The sequence below is a fragment of the Drosophila takahashii genome, chromosome 2L (assembly GCF_030179915.1).
Source record: "Drosophila takahashii strain IR98-3 E-12201 chromosome 2L, DtakHiC1v2, whole genome shotgun sequence".
Taxonomy (NCBI): Eukaryota; Metazoa; Arthropoda; class Insecta; order Diptera; family Drosophilidae; genus Drosophila; species Drosophila takahashii.
Window position 1 is genome coordinate 31,086,714 of NC_091678.1, and position 17,646 is coordinate 31,104,359.

Consider the following 17,646-nt stretch of genomic DNA (forward strand, 5'->3'; position numbering starts at 1 on the left):
ATTCTTGGTATGAATACTGTCTCTCCTTTGGCACAGCCGGTAAAAATAACGGCTTCAATAACAAATTTGTGAAGAGCTTTAACTTGCAATCTCGTTCTATTGCATAACTTTGGGGGACTGTAGTTTCTTAGCAACATTATTGGTGTACCAATTTTTTGCGTAAGAACGTGCAAAGGCAATCCTGCTGGATTTGGCATGTTAATAAATTCAGTAGGATAATGCATAGCATCTTCTACCTCAGTAAGTGTGTCAACTGATTTGTATGTAACTTCCTCACCGTTAAATGATTTTGAAAGATGATTATTTATTGAAGCAGCTCTTGAAGCTAATATTGCTCTTTCTGATAGCCAGTCCAATGACTTGTGATCGATATTTGAAATATCTGGAAAATTTTTTGATGTAAGTTCTTCCAAAGTGTTAACAACTGTACCTAAACTTGATGAAATTATTATTTTTCCATCAACAGTTGGATAATCTCCATCTCCTATTTTAGGTAAAGTTTGGGCAAAAACACCGGCCGTTCTATCACCTAGTAAAATAAATATAAATATAGTTATACCAACTTTAATTATTTTTTGTAATGGTATTTCGAAGAAAAAATGACAATCATAAAGCAGAGTCAGGGGGTGGAAAAGAGATGGAGATATATAAAAATTGAAGCCGTCATATTTTTTAAACTTTTATTATGTTTTTAACTATTTTTTAGCGAAAACACGGTATCGATTGGTTTAACGGTTTAGCGTAAAGATTTAATTTTCCAATTGAATGAGTTTGGGGCACTTTGGTGGGGGGTGGGGGGTGGGTCACCAATAACTATAAACTAAAGTCTACAGAAATTAAAACCGTATTAAAGCTAAGTTTATATTTTTAATGAAGCGCAGGGAAATGCAAGGCAGAGGGTGAGGGAGGGAGACGGAATCATTTGTTGACAATTTGTATGAAAATGCAGAGAGAGATAGCAATATGCAGGCAGCATTATGGAGACACTTGAATTCAATAATATGTCGACTTTTTGCTTAGTTTCTCTGTTTAAAAGATAGCTAGAGCTTTGGTAAAACCATCAAATGAATCGTTAAAGTTTAAGGAAAAACTTTACCGAAGGAATTTTTGATATTCAGTTTAAAAGTACCATTTTTCGACGTTTGAAGAGATTTTTGGCTAAATTGTAATTTTAGAAGAGCTGTTAAAAATAGTAAAAAGCCTTAAATCTTAGCGGTCAAATTTTTGAAACATGTATAATGTCTTAAAGTATTTTTAGGCGAAAATACTGATTCGATTGGTTAAACGGTTTAGAGTCCAGAATTTTTGAAAGGAAAATTTTTCTTTTTCCAATTGGAAGCGATTGGGGCCACTTGGGGAGCCCCAATAAATCTTGGCAAATCAGTTTAAAGTTATAAGAATGTAATAGAAATGCATATAAATATTGTTAACCAGTGGTTTTGGCTGTGCGTTGATTGCCAGTTTTCTTACTGATAGCTTTATATATATAGATTTCTGGAAATAAGGAAAATTAAAAAAAGCACCTGAAGCTCTTTTGGGTGAAATCTGTTGATGTATTTTGGAGACGAAATTTGCCAACAATTTTCTTTGTGCGCCCCTCGTCTTTAACATTATTTAAATTTTTGCGAAATATTTGATTTAGAATTGCATGCATTGGATACTTATGTACATGCCAATTTATCGATGTGTGTGTGACATTGCGTTTCTCACATGCAAATGTAACGACTGAAAGTTTTCTCCCTGCTCTCCCCTTGAAACCCAATCCAACATTTTTTGTAAATCAAAACAAAAATTTCTCATTCATTTAATGTGTTGGCTACCCACTTTGACTTAGAATTGCATCCATTAGATAATCCGTTCTGGTATCCAAATAGTAACATTTTGATCAGGTATTTCCAAACCAAAAAACATTGGCCGCCTCTCTTTCGCTTCAAATGACTCTCTCTCTGCTCACTACTCTCTCGCTCTGCTTCTGACGTTCGTAAGTGCTGCGAACTGCCGAAGCATACAAAAAACAAAAACAAGAAGCTGCCAAAAAGGCCCACCGCAAACCTCACAATCTTACAAAAAAACAAGAGAGAACGCTATAGTCGGGTTGGTGTCCCGACTATCTAATACCCGTCACTCAGCTAAAGGGAGTGCGAACGCTGTACTCAGGTTGGTGTCCCGACTAATAACCGTAACTCAGCTAAAGGGAGTGCGAGGGACATAGATATATAAATTTTGATTGCGTATAACTTTTTAATGAATGGTCCGAAATGTCTTCTACATTTTGATAAGTATAAATATACAAAACAAAATTGCATTTATACTTCTCGGAAATCTTTAAAGATGTGGGCGCAGGACCCATTTTAAAATCGTTAGCGGGCAATTGTGGGCGTTAGAGGGGGCGTGGCGCTCGGCTAAAATAAACTTGCGCTGCGTAGGAAGCCAAAGAATATGTGTGGAAAATCTCAACCTTTTAGCTTTTGTAGTTTCTGAGATCTCAGCGTTCATACAGACGGACATGGCTAGATCGACTCGGCTAGTGCCCCTGATCAAGAATATATATACTTTATGGAGTCGGAAACGCTTCCTTCTAGCTGTTACTTACTTTTGCACGAATCTAATATGCCCTTTTACTCTACGAGTAATCATATAATAATCAACCATGAGTCACAAAAAAAAAATACCTTACTGATTGTATGGCATAGCTCTATAATTCAAACCAAAAATGGATCCGATCGCATAATCCGTGCGGAAAAATTAATTAAGTGCCCCAACCGACTTCCGGTTTCCGGTTTACGCGCCACCGATAACACTAGTTTACAACTTAACATTTTTTTTCGAGGTAAGCCTTAAGACCAAATTTTTTTGATTAGTTTTTAGTTGCTTATCACGCAACACTAATTTAAAAAAATTCCCAAAGAACCGTTCTGAAGATATTCGCGAAAATCCAGATTTTCGGAACTTCTTTTATAAAACCTAACAGATCTCAAAAACCATTAGACCAATAAACTTGTAACTTACACTATTTTAAAGGCAATAGATGAGCCTTTCCGAAAAGCCATTACTGCTTTTGTTAGTTTGGTTTTTGACATATGAACAAAATAGTAGTATTTATTGTACATTAAGGAGTATACTTTATACTTTAAGCACTGTAAATGTATTTGAAATACTCCTACTACTACTCTAAACTACTCTAAACTAACAAAAGCAGGCCACCTGGCTTGAAAAGCATTTTCCAGAAATGGGTTGTTTCACTAAAAAATGCATGTCTCCTAGAATTTGCACTCCATTTGCAAATATATGGTCTTAAATTGTTAACAACAAAAGGGCCTTTAGATCTGAAAGCTCAAAATAATTTATACATTTATATGTGTATTTTTTTTAAGTAAATGAAAACTAGCTATAACAAAAAAACGCCAGAAATGGAAATTTTTTTGAACTTTCACAGGTTGTACCTCTATTAATTGCGACCCGATTACAACGAGTAATAACTTTTCGGAAAGGCTAATCAATTGCCTTTTAAATAGTGTAAGTTACAAGTTTATTGGTCTAATGGTTTTTGAGATCTGTTAGGTTTTATAAAATAAGTGCCGAACATCTGGATTTTCGCGAATATTTTCAGAACGGTTCTTTGGGAATTTTTTTTAATTTGTTCAGCGTGATTATAATCTATATATAGGTTCAAAAACACCCAAGATATCATTTTTTACATTTTTTTTCCCGATTGTTCCTATGAGAGCTATATGATATAGTTGTCCGATCCGGCTCGTTCCGACGTACCTGCAATAGAAAGAAGACTTTTGGGAAAGTTTTATCTGAGAGACTAGTTTGCGTAGAAACGGACGGACAGACGGACAGACGGACATGGCTAGATCGACTCGTCTAGTGATGCTGATCAAGAATATATATACTTTATGGGGTCGGAAACGTCACCTTCACTGCGTTGCAAACTTCTGACTGAAATCATAATACCCTCTGCAAGGGTATAATGAATTCCAAATTCTGAAATAGAAAAAAAGTGTCATATCCCGGAGTAGAAGAGGATACAATAAAAACCAACGAAGCTATAATTTGTTTCCTATTAATGTCATATTTATTTTCCGTTCCTTCCTATGGCAGCTATATGATATAGTGATCCGATTCAAAAAAAAAAAAAATCGAAATTCAGAAATTTAAAAAGAACAAGAGAGAACGCTGTAGTCGGGTTGTTGTCCCGACTATCTAATACCCGTCACTCAGCTAAAGGGAGTGCGAACGCTGTGTCGGGTTGGTGTCCCGACTAATAATCGTAACTCAGCTAAAGGGAGTGCGAGGGAGATAGATATATAATTTTTGATTGCGTATAACTTTTTAATGAATGGTCCGATTTGAAAAATGTCTTCTACATTTCGATAGGTATAAATATACACAACAAAATTGCATGTATACTTCTCGGAAATCTTTAAAGATGTGGGTGCAGGACCCATTTTAAAATCGTTAGTGGGCGATTGTAGGCGTTAGAGGGGGCGTGGCGCTCGGCTAAAATAAACTTGCGCTGCGTAGGACGCCAAAGAATATGTGTGGGAAATCTCAACCTTCTAGCTTTTGTAGTTTCTGAGATCTCAGCGTTCATACAGACGGACAGACAGACAGACGGACAGACGGACATGGCTAGATCGACTCGGCTAGTGACCCTGATCAAGAATATATATACTTTATGGGGTCGGAAACGCTTCCTTTTAGCTGTTACATACTTTTGCACGAATCTAGTATACCCTTTTACTCTACGAGTAACGGGTATAAAATACTCCCAAGAGTAGAAGGTAATATTTCAAAAAACATCGGAGCTATAATTTTTTTCCGTTTTTTTTTCGATCCTTCCTATGGGAGCTATAAGATATAGTTGTCCGATCCAGTCGGTTCCGACATATATACTACCTGCAATAGAAATACGACTTTTACGAAAGTTTCATACCGATAGCTTTAAAACTGAGAGACTAGTTTGCGTAGAAACGGACGGACAGACGGACGGACAGACGGACATGGCTAGATCGACTCGTCTAGTGATGCTGATCAAGAATATATATACTTTATGGGGATCGGAAACGTCTCCTTGCAAACTTCTGACTAAAATCATAATACCCTCTGCAAGGGTATAAAAATTGACTTGTTTGTCAATTCAAGTGTAGGGGAGAAGGGTACCCAAATAGTACAAGGGCAACAATAGTATGTGACCCTAGCGCTCATTTAAATTGCGCGCCGTGTTTACTGAAGGTCGGTGCTGCCATTTTGTCCTCTTTCCGGACAGATCTGTCCTTTTTTTAACGGCTTTATCCGGAAAAAATTTCAAACATCCCCTATCCGGAAATCTGTCCTTTTTTCAAAAATATGGTTTTGAGTGTTATTTTTGCTAGTTGAAAGTGTATAAACCTGTTATTATATGCTAAAACGCCTTTTTAACCATTATTCTTACAGTTCGGCACTTAAAAAATAATTCTTTATACAAATTATCAAAGAGACGTAAAAAAGTCGATGAATTTTCTTTATAGTACATTTTTTTCTGTACCAAAAAATTGCTAAAGTTTTGTTCGTTCAGATTTGAACGACTCTTATTCGGGTTTGACGCAGATATTGAATTTTTTTGTATTACCAATATAGTTACTTGAAATGCTTTTATTATTTTAATAATTTTAGATTATTACGTATACCCACAAAAATTTACCATGGTAAAATGATCAAACAAAGAAGGTTGTGAGTCGCGCGCAGTAGATCATTATATAATTGAATATAATATGAAATCCATTTAAATTAAGTAAATATATAACCCATTGGTAAAAACAAAAATGGAGGCGAATTTACTTTTGTCCTTTTTTTCCCTGTTTTTTTTGGCTTATCTGCCCTGTTTTTCAAGCTAAGTGATGGCAGCACTGCTGAAGGTTCCTTAGAACACCATCAGTTTAAGAAATTACAAACCAATTTCCGTCAATGTCAAATTCATGAAAATCGTCTCATTCTGTTCGGGATACTTTATTGGATATTGGTCGCTCGCGAGACCTTAACGTTAAAAAACCCGTTTAAGAGCCACTTTAAAAAATACCAAAAAATACAAAAAAAGGACTTTTTTGTCCATATAAGAGGTATTGTCCTGGAAAATTATCCAAGGATACTCAAATTAGTAAGCTTAGTTGAGGATCCATCTAACTAGAATCAAATATCAGTGCAAAATCATATAGAAATATGTTTTTTTCAAGTTTTACGCTTTTTGGCTTGGTTAACATCCCCAGAGAATTGCCCATATGTATATGTTTCCCTTAAAATATCTAATAAGAATTTTGGTCACTCAAGTAAGCATTCAGTTTTTTCCCTATTAAACTGAAACGGGTTGCACTTTTATCGCTGAATTACATTCAAACGCGCAATTTAATGTCAAAAAGTGTTATATATCAAAAGTTGAGGAATCTCAAGGACTATGTAGCAGGGATCGCAAGTAAGAATTACTTTTTTTTATAAAAGTTGACAAATAACTCTTATGCTTCAATTTTTATTATAAAAATCAACAAAATTGAAGCATAAGAGTTATTTGTCAACTTTTATAATAAAAATTGAAAAATAAGACTTATTTGTCAATTTTTTTAAAAAAGTAATTTTTTACGTGCGATCCCTGCTATGTAGTTTCAAATAGAGCCCTGCACGAGTTTACTTAAACTGACAAACAAGTCATGTTAACAAAATAGAGTTTTAGAGTGCGGGTTCACTCACTTAGAAACTTCTAAGAAGCAAGTGGTAGGCCCTGCTCATAAAAACTCGAGCACTCTATTGAAACAAACGAGCAAGTGAGTGCGAGTAATCCAAAATTCGAATCAATTGAATTGATCATGCGGTTATTCCACTACATTGTTCGGCTCACTCATTAAAGCAATTTTTTCTCAGCCGATACGATTTTACGTAGGTGCGAGCAAAACAGATATATGTCGGCTGCAATGAGCAAAATTGTAAAAGCCGATGGAGACTTTTGGTATTTTTTTTTTTTGGAATTTTAAAATGCCTCAATACGGCACTACCTGGACCGATGAGCAACGAGCAAAATTAAATCTAAAAAGTACAATTTTGCTCATTAATTGGAGCTATTGTGAAATGGGACCAATAATAATAATTGATTTGATTCTTTTTGGTTGAATTGGTGAATAAGGTGCTATAAACAAATAAGAACAATACAAAAATTATTTTAGAGTCCTATTTACTCTGTTGCCAACTAAAAATAACGCTCATATTTCTAAATGAAGACATAACTGCGTCTATAAATTTTTATAAAATTGCCTTTCTTGTTGCAGTTGGAGTCGATTGTCAGATAGATTTTATCGATAGGTCCGGACGATAAGGTGATGGTTTTGGTGGCGCCCCCCTGTGGGGAATCTGGAGGACGATCTGGCCATTTGGAGTAATCCCGGTTCGCTCAGGGACTACTCTCCCGTGGCCTTGAATCCGTCCGATGACCCAGTTTTGGGAGAGGCAAGGGAATATGGCAATACCGCCATGATGATAGGCAGATTAGAATAGTCGCAGCCATATTGTCCCAGAAGCTGGACGCAGCGGGAGTTATTTGAACAAGTGTTTGTGCAAAAAAACAGAAAAAAGTGAGTGTTAGCGTGTTAGGTTTATTAGTGTACGGTATTAACAAATAATTGTCTGCAGGGCAACCGGGGTCCCAACACCACGGGCCCCGGAAGATTTATCCCAGGAGATTTACTTTGGAAATACATTTTGGAAGTGAGGTTGGAAATTCTCCTACAACCCATACACACCTTGAAGTGGATCCGAGAGCCTGAGGTGGTTATATCCCTGAAGCCGTTTGGACTCAGCTAGACGACTCCTACCCTGCCTTCCTCGTACGCCGTCCACGACAGGCAGCCGATCTCCGGTGAGTCCGTTCCGGGGTATCAGTCCCTCTCGCCTTCGGGTCCAACGGCGTCAATTTGCGCGGCGGTGAACGGCCACGCCATTTTATAGGCCATCACCATTCCTCGGGGCTTTCCAGGCTTTAACGGCCGCTGGCCTCCAGCGGAATAGCCCTCGTCCGGGATAGAATATCGCCATATATCTAGCCTAGAAGTGGCGGAAAATTATAATAATTAGTCATGAGTATATCTTTGTAAATATTAATGGGAATACTTCCCGTGGTTACTTGTAAATTTATCCGGATCCAGACCCTAAACCCATAGTTGTCCTCAGTGTTGCCTATTAAAAGGGTCGCGAGCCTTAGTTTTCGGTGGGGGAGATTGCAGCGCGCAATTACATCTTTGGCCTGTCCCTTCTTTTCCCCAGGAGCTCCTTTGGATTAGGTGACCCGACACACAGATAGTGTGTCTTATTTGCGCCTCGTTTTAGTGTGAGCTCCACCAACAAATGACTGGTGGAGCATAGTTACGCGGCGCCTGCAGACTTTTCCCAGGGAAGCAAGTTCCTCTGCTTTGACCGCCTAAGTTTTGAAACGGCGGCCAACTGTGATATTAAAGGCTGAAGAAAGATAAATGAATTAATGCAAGAACAACAATAATGATGTTAAACTTGAACACTTGTACTTACCACCGATATTAAATGTAATTGAAGACCGAAATGCGTGAGTAAGTCGTCACTGTGGGGGAGATGGAGCTGTCGTAGGCGCGAGGAGTGACTCCGGCTGGCCAAGAATGGGTGATGCCTCTGCGGAATCCTCCGGGGCATCCTTGGTTGGGTGGGCGTGCTTGGCTAGGTCATCAATAGCCACCAAAACAATTAATATTTCCCGTCACTTGTAGTTATTTGCCTTTGTTTACGTTTTATATGTAGTGATGATCGATAGTTTAGTGATGTGAGACTGCGTAGTTTTCGATATTTATGTTGCGAGTTGTGGCATTAGGGGGACTCCGCCCTGAGGGAAAACTGAGCTAGCGGCACTGCCAAAAGGAAAATTAGCAGTTCGTAACATAGTGGCGCCCAATTTAAACAATAAAATTGTCGAGGCGGCGACGTCTCGCCCATTGATGTCCCTGACTCCCCTCGTCATCCCCGACGGTGGCTTGCAATATTCGTTGCAATTGCATCGGAGGTGATGACGGGGAAGTCAAACGGCGTACCAAGAAAATGCATGGAATAGGAGGCTTGGTCAGCAAATTTGTGCCGACAAATTGCTCCTGGTCACAGGTTTTCCAGTAAAACTGTGATGACATCCCGGCAGAAGCCAGGTTTGGCATCACGGGGTACATCGTGTAACAGCGAGTACACTGAAAAAAATCTGTGATAAATTCTGTGATATATTAGGTTAAAAAGCTTGTTTTTGTTATTTATTTATTTAAAATGTTGTTTTGCTTAAAATGTAATAAATTCCTGAGTTTTTCTCCCCGTCCTGAATTTCTAATTTTATGTCGGTTTTAAACTTAAATGGTAATCGTGACCCGTAGCGGCCCTACGCGCTGCACGGTTGCCGCGATTTAAAATAGAAAATGCCGATGGGAAGGAAAAGCCAGCAGGAGTAAAACCAGCCAAAGTCCTTAACTGGCGGCTATCACCACGAGTGATAGCCAGTCCAGTTGACGAACGGCTAGGAGGTGACGGGAAAGTTCGGTTTTGGAGAAAGCGCAGGACGGGTTAGGTCGGAAGTCCACCGGCGAGGGTCAGTTCCATCTCCCCACGTCCAAATCTGTGAAGGGAAAAGAATAAGAAAATTTAAATAGGTAATTTGTGAAGCGGATGTTTGTGATTAGGAAAGTTTGAGTAATTTTTTTTTTTTATATTTTCACTATTAGTTATTCTTGTTTATTTATTTATCATATTTATTTATTCTTATTTATTTATTATCGTATTTGTGCATCCTTATTTATTTATTTATTATTTATATTATTTATTTATGGGATTTATTATTATTGATTGTATTTGGGATTGGTTAGATAGGGAAAAGAATGGAGAAGGATGCAGATAATAGGCATGGCCATCAGCTAAGGTCGATGGGTCCTCCCAACGCCGACGAAGACGCACTCTGGTCCTCAGACGGAGAGGGCGCTGCAGGGTTGGTGCGAATGTCGCTGGCTGGGGGTTTACCCAGAACGCCGGTAGGCGGTGGTCCAGTGGATCGGCTTAGGGATCAACCGGTGGACATCGAACAGCATCGGTCGCCCAGAAATCTCGATTTCAAGGGGTTCTTCGAGGCGCGGGATAAACTGGCGGTTTCGGAGAAGAAGGATCCTCAGGAGCCAAACCTGGAACGGGATTCGGCAGCTGAATCGGCGGCGAATGCAGCGCTAGCACAAGCGGCACAAACATACCGCGCGTCCCAGGAGTCTGGGGTTAGCCAGACGTTGAGGGAGGAGATCAGGAACGGATTCATGGACATGATGAAGTTGCTGAACGATGTCCTTCGGCCAGCCGAGAGCAGACCGCAGCCGCTACAGGAGAGCGAGGATCGCCAAGGATCACTGTTGGCCAGGTCCACGGGTCCAGAAGTCGCCCCAAGTGGTGCAGCTGGCGAAGTCCATCAGCGGCAGGAGACGGACAGAGGCATCCGAAGGCCTCCAGAGCTGCCACCCAGGCAACGGCCTCGGCTACTGGTGGACGAGTCTCCGGGAATCGACAGCAGCCTGAGCCAGGAACCGGAGTATCATCCGCCAGGCCGGAACGATCGCCACGCTCGGCATTGGCGTGTCGAGGATCGCAGGGCTGATGATTTTAGGGACGAGCCGCGGCTGTACGCCAACTCGGGAGCCGGCAACGGAAACCGATGGATCCGAGTGGACCGCTGGAATGTCTCCTTTGACGGCGAGGACGACCGCAATTCCGTCGACGATTTCGTGTTCCGTCTTGAGTTCCTGCAGCGGCAGCACCAGTGTCCGTGGAATGAAGTTCTGCGAAACTTCCACGCCCTCCTATCGGGCAGAGCAAGGGAGTGGTATTGGGTCCATGTACGCCAAGCCAGGGTGGACACGTGGAACCAGCTGCGCAGGGCTCTGATGGATCGGTTCCGTGGTCATCAGACGGAGCACGAAAGGATGCACGAGCTACTACAGCGTGAGCAGCAGCCAGGAGAAGGCGTGGATGACTACGTTCACGCAATTCAGCAACTCGCCTCCCGCCTGAAAAAACCAATGCCAGAGCGGCAATTGGTGAAGGTGGTGAAAAAGGGCTTGAGGGATGGGATAGCCAGGTTTGTCTACGCAATGGACGTACTCACGGTGGATGAACTTCGGGAGGAGTGCGTCGAAGTGGAGAAGACGTTCGGTCGTCGAGGACGCGCTGCGTACGGGCAGCTGAACAAGTTGCGGGTCAGCGAAGCGCGCATACCGGACGAAGTCGACGAGCAGGAGATCCTGGAAGTGGACGAGATCCGTGGACGGCCTAGAAATCCTTTCAAGCCAGGCTGCTGGAATTGCGGAGCCGCGGAGCACGGATTCCGAGACTGTCCGTCCACGGAGTGGAAGAGGTTCTGCTTCAAGTGCGGCAGACCGGACACCATTACACCAAAATGCCCAGAGTGTGCGGAAAACGGTCGACTGGGCAGTCAAAAAGTGGGAGGGACTCGCCCAGATTGGAATCCCACGAAGTAGTGCCTAAGATAGACAATAACGCACTATGGGTAATTTGACCACTTTTTGTGGCATTAATTAATAACTTAAAAACGACCCAATAATTAACAATTCGGTTTTTTGATTTTACTATATTAAATTTAAAGGAATTTTTGTTGAAAAAATAGGCGTGGTCCCGCCTTTTTTTAAAGAAAAAACATTTTTTTCTCCTAAACGTGAAGAAAAAAAAATATTTTTTAATTTATTTTAGTAATAACAACGTATTTAATTTTTAAAAAAATATCAACGTTTTTCATTTTTGTATTTTTGAATTGCAATTTTATTTTTATAATTATTACCATTATAATTTCTAACAAAAATACTGTTAACCTTTATAACAAAGTTATTGCAATGAAACAATGATGAAACATAATTTTGAAATAATGAATATTTAACAACAAAGATAGTTGCATACCGGTTTTGCAAAGATTGCACCGTAACTGACATTCACGATACAAAAATACGTGAAATATTCATGTTTTGACGGAGGTCTTAAAACATTTATTTCAGAGAAAGTGCGCAAAAGTGCACTTTTATACTTACTGAGTTTAAAGAGAATCAAGTACTCGACAAGATAAAAAAGGTTTCAGAGCTGGAAAGAGCTGGACTCATTTTGTAGCTCCATTTAAAAATAAAAATTCAATACCAATTTTAATGTTTTTTGAAGTTAGATTTTACCCAAGATTTTAGAAACACCACAATCAATAAATACATCGGAACGCTAACAAAAAAAAGTTACATGATTTTGTGATTGAACTGCATTTCAAAAAAGGCGCTGCGTTGCTTTATTATACTCTTTTTGATCATTTAAACTTTTAATCAAAATAAGCGATTTACTAGCGCTGCCATCTCGTTGAAGCACTAGCAAGCTTTCATAGCTGATAACTTAACAGTGATGCGCACTGTTAAACTTTTCTGTTAATAACATTTGACATTCATGTTATCCTAATACATTGTGATTGACAAATCCAATTTCTAATGACTTTTTAAAAGTGGGTTTTGGCCAAAAAAAGTGGGTAAATTACCCATAGTGTAACGTAATAAATAATCACATATATAGCCAAGCGAATAGTAATAAGTACTGGTTAAGGTACCTACCGGCTGAAGAACGGCTACGGCGATATATGGAAGCGCGAAACAGGATCTTTGCAGACCATCAACTGAGCGGCATGCGTATCGTCTCACGGAGAGTCCAGAAGGCAAGGGAACGCTTTAGGCAGCGGAGATCCCGACGACGAGAGGTAGTGGCTGCCGTGAAGCGGATCGATTCCGGAGATCCGAGACCCTTTGCAGACGTGGACATCATGGGCAAGCAGCTCAAAGGCTTGCTGGACACGGGGGCTAGTGTTAGCGTGCTGGGCAGACATTGTAGAGAGCTCTTGGAAACGCTGGGCGTGACGGCTCAGCCGTATTTCTCGGTGGTCCGGACGGCTTCTGGCGAGGATCGTTCAATTATCGGACGCGTGGAGCTACCTGTGAAGTACAAAGGCGTGAGTAAGCTGATCATGTTCTACCTTTGCCCATACCTGGAACAAGCCGCGTATTTTGGAGTCGACTTCTGGCGTGCGTTCGGACTAGCCCCAGCCGTCCTAGGAAACCCGGTGCCGAGAGTCGTGAAGGCAGCTGAAGAAATCCATGCCAGCCAGATGGAACACTACGCCGATCAGGAGGATGAGGACGAGACGAAGGAGGAACCCGAATGCTGGAGACTTTCTGCGGAGGAAAAGGAGGCATTAGAGAAGGTCAAGGAGGAGTTTCTTACCTTTGAACGGGATGGTCTAGGGACCACCAACCTGGAAAAGCATTCCATTGAGCTGATCGAGGGAGCCCGGGTGTTCAAGGATCGTCCGTACCCGATGTCTCCGGCAAAGCAAAAGGTGGTCGAGGATGAAATCGATAAGATGCTGGAACTGGGGGTCATCGAGGAGAGCAAGAGCCCGTGGAGCAATCGCACAACAGTGGTGTCGAAGCCCGGGAAAGACAGGTTCTGTCTGGACGCCCGTAAGCTGAACGCGCTGACAGTCAAGGATGCGTATCCCTTGCCCAGTATAGATGGAATCCTCTCCAGGATAGATCAGACGCATTACATCTCCAGCGTAGATCTCAAGTTTGCGTTCTGGCAGATCGAACTGGAAGACAAAAGCAAGGAGTATACGGCGTTCACGGTTCCAGGCAGACCGTTGTACCAGTTCCGGATGATGCCATTTGGACTGTGCAACGCGGCGCAACGCTTGGTGCGACTTATGGATCGGGTGATACCAGCGGAACTCAGATCCAACGTTTTCGTCTACCTTGACGATCTCCTAATCCTCGCTCCAGATTTCCAGACGCACCTGAAGTACTTGCTTCGCGTAGCCCAAAGTCTGAAAGCAGCAGGATTGACGATAGGGTTAAAGAAGTCGAAATTCTGCTTTAAGTCTTTAACGTACCTGGGGTTTATAGTCGGAGGTGGACTCCTGCGGATGGATCCTGGACGAGTGTCAGCAATTCAGAAGATGCCTTACCCGAAATCCATGAAGGAAGTAAGAGCCTTCCTGGGCACTGCTGGGTGGTATCGACGATTCGTGAAGAACTTCGCCACGCTGGCTGCACCGCTTTCCGAAGCCTTAAAGAAGACGGGAAGCACGAGGTTTTCATTGAATCCCAGCGCAACACAGGCAGTCGATGACCTAAAGCTGGCCTTGACGAGCGCGCCGGTCCTGGTTCATGCGGACTTCAAGAAACATTTCTTCATCCAGTGCGACGCATCCCACGTTGGCGTCGGTGCAGTTTTGTTTCAGCGGAACCAGGACGGAGACGAGCAACCCATCGCGTTCTTCTCGGCCAAGATGAACAAGCACCAGGTGAACTACTCGGTCACGGAGAAAGAGTGTCTGGCAGCCATCCTAGCCATTCGAAAATTCAGACCGTATGTGGAGGGGATGCCGTTCACATGCATCACTGATCACGCCAGTCTGAAGTGGTTGATGACGATGAAGGATCTGTCAGGACGACTTGCGAGATGGTCTCTCCAGCTGCAGGGTTACGATTTCGGCATTGAGCATCGTAAAGGCAGCGAGAACGTAGTTGCCGATACTCTCTCCCGCTGCATCGAGGAAGTCCTCATAGATCCAACGGAGTTATTAGGATTCGAGACGACCGAGTTTGCTGCAGAGGATTATTTGGAGTTAGTGCAAGATGTAGAGTCCAACAGGGAGCACTTACCGGACCTCAAAGTGGACGGCGGGCTGATTTTCAAGCGTTTGGGTAATCCGAATCTGGATGATGAACTGGAAGGATCCGAGTGGAAGCTGTGGATTCCGCAGAGCCTAACGCACAGCCTGATAGAGCGTGCCCATTCCGACCCCAAGGCTGGCCATGGTGGAATGGCGAAGACGTTGGAGACCATACGACGCCAGTTCTATTGGCCCGGGATGACTATCCAGGTGCGTGAATACGTCCGGGCTTGCGAGGTGTGCAAGGAGTCCAAAGCGCCGAACTTCAGGATGCAGGTGGGAATTGGGAAACGGGTAGAGACGGAAAGGCCATTCCAGAAACTCTACATCGATTTCCTGGGCAAGTATCCGAGGTCTAAGAGTGGTCACGCGTGGATATTCATCGTGGTGGACCATTTCTCCAAGTACACCTTCCTAAAGGCCATGAAGGATGCGACGGCGTCAAACGTGGTAACTTTCCTGGTGAATGAGGTGTTCTACAAGTTCGGTGTGCCTGAAATTATACATTCGGATAATGGGAAGCAGTTCACATCCAAGGCGTTCGAGGAGTTGATAGATGGCTTCGGTATCCAGCACATCAGGACTCCGATATACTCACCTCAGAGCAATGCAGCGGAACGGGTTAACCGTAGCGTCTTGGCAGCGATTCGCAGCTTCTTGGACGAAGACCACCGGGAATGGGATGCACATCTGCCGGAGATTGAAGTGGCCATCCGGAACGCTGTCCACTCTGCTACAGGAGAAGCGCCGTTCTTCACCGTATTCGGCCATCATATGTTCCTCAACGGTTCCAGCTACAAGTTAGCCAGACAACTCCGGTCCCTGTGCGACCACGAGATGGCGGGAATGCAGACCAAGGACAAGCTTCGGATAATCCATGCCAAGGTTCAGAAGCAGCTGAAGGGCGCATATGAGATGAGCCGACAACGCTATGATAAGCGAGCCCGTACGCTACTCGCCAAACCAGGTCAAGAAGTCTTCCGCCGCAATTTCGTGCTGAGTGACTTCAGCAAATCCTTCAATGCGAAGTTTGCTCGCAAGTTCCTGAAGGCCAGGGTGGTCAAATCTGTTGGCGGCAATGCATACTTGTTGGAGGACCTTCAGGGCCGCAGTCTGGGAGTGTATCACGCTAAGGACATCCGGCTGTGATCTGCAAAAAAGGACACACAAAGTACACAAGCATAGCAGCAACATCAATAATACTTCCCGTCATGCGTGGGCCCCGCGTAAGGCGCCGTTCGAACTGCAGGACGATGTCAGTGCCGTGTTGATTCCTGCCGTATCTCCAAAGCTACCAATTATTTCGTCGTTCTGCTGGGACTCCGGGTAGCGCCTCTCGAAATCTTTGGTTGGTGTTGCAGTTGGAGTCGATTGTCAGATAGATTTTATCGATAGGTCAGGACGATAAGGTGATGGTTTTGGTGGCGCCCCCCTGTGGGGAATCTGGAGGACGATCTGGCCATTTGGAGTAATCCCGGTTCGCTCAGGGACTACTCTCCCGTGGCCTTGAATCCGTCCGATGACCCAGTTTTGGGAGAGGCAAGGGAATATGGCAATACCGCCATGATGATAGGCAGATTAGAATAGTCGCAGCCATATTGTCCCAGAAGCTGGACGCAGCGGGAGTTATTTGAACAAGTGTTTGTGCAAAAAAACAGAAAAAAGTGAGTGTTAGCGTGTTAGGTTTATTAGTGTACGGTATTAACAAATAATTGTCTGCAGGGCAACCGGGGTCCCAACACCACGGGCCCCGGAAGATTTATCCCAGGAGATTTACTTTGGAAATACATTTTGGAAGTGAGGTTGGAAATTCTCCTACAACCCATACACACCTTGAAGTGGATCCGAGAGCCTGAGGTGGTTATATCCCTGAAGCCGTTTGGACTCAGCTAGACGACTCCTACCCTGCCTTCCTCGTACGCCGTCCACGACAGGCAGCCGATCTCCGGTGAGTCCGTTCCGGGGTATCAGTCCCTCTCGCCTCCAACGGCGTCAATTTGCGCGGCGGTGAACGGCCACGCCATTTTATAGGCCATCACCATTCCTCGGGGCTTTCCAGGCTTTAACGGCCGCTGGCCTCCAGCGGAATAGCCCTCGTCCGGGATAGAATATCGCCATATATCTAGCCTAGAAGTGGCGGAAAATTATAATAATTAGTCATGAGTATATCTTTGTAAATATTAATGGGAATACTTCCCGTGGTTACTTGTAAATTTATCCGGATCCAGACCCTAAACCCATAGTTGTCCTCAGTGTTGCCTATTGAAAGGGTCGCGAGCCTTAGTTTTCGGTGGGGGAGATTGCAGCGCGCAATTACATCTTTGGCCTGTCCCTTCTTTTCCCCAGGAGCTCCTTTGGATTAGGTGACCCGACACACAGATAGTGTGTCTTATTTGCGCCTCGTTTTAGTGTGAGCTCCACCAACAAATGACTGGTGGAGCATAGTTACGCGGCGCCTGCAGACTTTTCCCAGGGAAGCAAGTTCCTCTGCTTTGACCGCCTAAGTTTTGAAACGGCGGCCAACTGTGATATTAAAGGCTGAAGAAAGATAAATGAATTAATGCAAGAACAACAATAATGATGTTAAACTTGAACACTTGTACTTACCACCGATATTAAATGTAATTGAAGACCGAAATGCGTGAGTAAGTCGTCACTGTGGGGGAGATGGAGCTGTCGTAGGCGCGAGGAGTGACTCCGGCTGGCCAAGAATGGGTGATGCCTCTGCGGAATCCTCCGGGGCATCCTTGGTTGGGTGGGCGTGCTTGGCTAGGTCATCAATAGCCACCAAAACAATTAATATTTCCCGTCACTTGTAGTTATTTGCCTTTGTTTACGTTTTATATGTAGTGATGATCGATAGTTTAGTGATG

The 17,646-nt window shown here is 43.2% G+C and overlaps 1 protein-coding gene and 2 long non-coding RNA genes across 10 annotated transcripts in view; 1 reads left to right on the forward strand and 2 right to left on the reverse strand.

Moving 5' to 3' along the window:
• Positions 1-17,646, forward strand: part of LOC108054886 (uro-adherence factor A) — a 234,497-nt gene that overhangs the window by 81,973 nt on the left and 134,878 nt on the right. The gene's annotated exons all lie outside the window — the stretch shown is intronic.
• LOC138914782 (uncharacterized) lies at positions 7,213-8,805 on the reverse strand. 2 transcript variants are annotated; one of them, XR_011420598.1, is made up of 4 exons: positions 8,551-8,805; positions 8,150-8,481; positions 7,770-8,070; positions 7,213-7,547 (listed from the first exon to the last, which is right to left on the reverse strand). It is a non-coding gene; the product is annotated as an uncharacterized lncRNA (long non-coding RNA). The 2 variants fall into 2 exon arrangements; XR_011420595.1 differs by having other exon boundaries at positions 7,214-7,547; positions 7,770-8,481.
• On the reverse strand, positions 16,246-17,623 carry LOC138914798 (uncharacterized). Of its 2 annotated transcripts, XR_011420605.1 has the most exons (4): positions 17,381-17,623; positions 16,980-17,311; positions 16,606-16,900; positions 16,246-16,383 (listed from the first exon to the last, which is right to left on the reverse strand). It is a non-coding gene; the product is annotated as an uncharacterized lncRNA (long non-coding RNA). The 2 variants fall into 2 exon arrangements; XR_011420604.1 differs by having other exon boundaries at positions 16,606-17,311.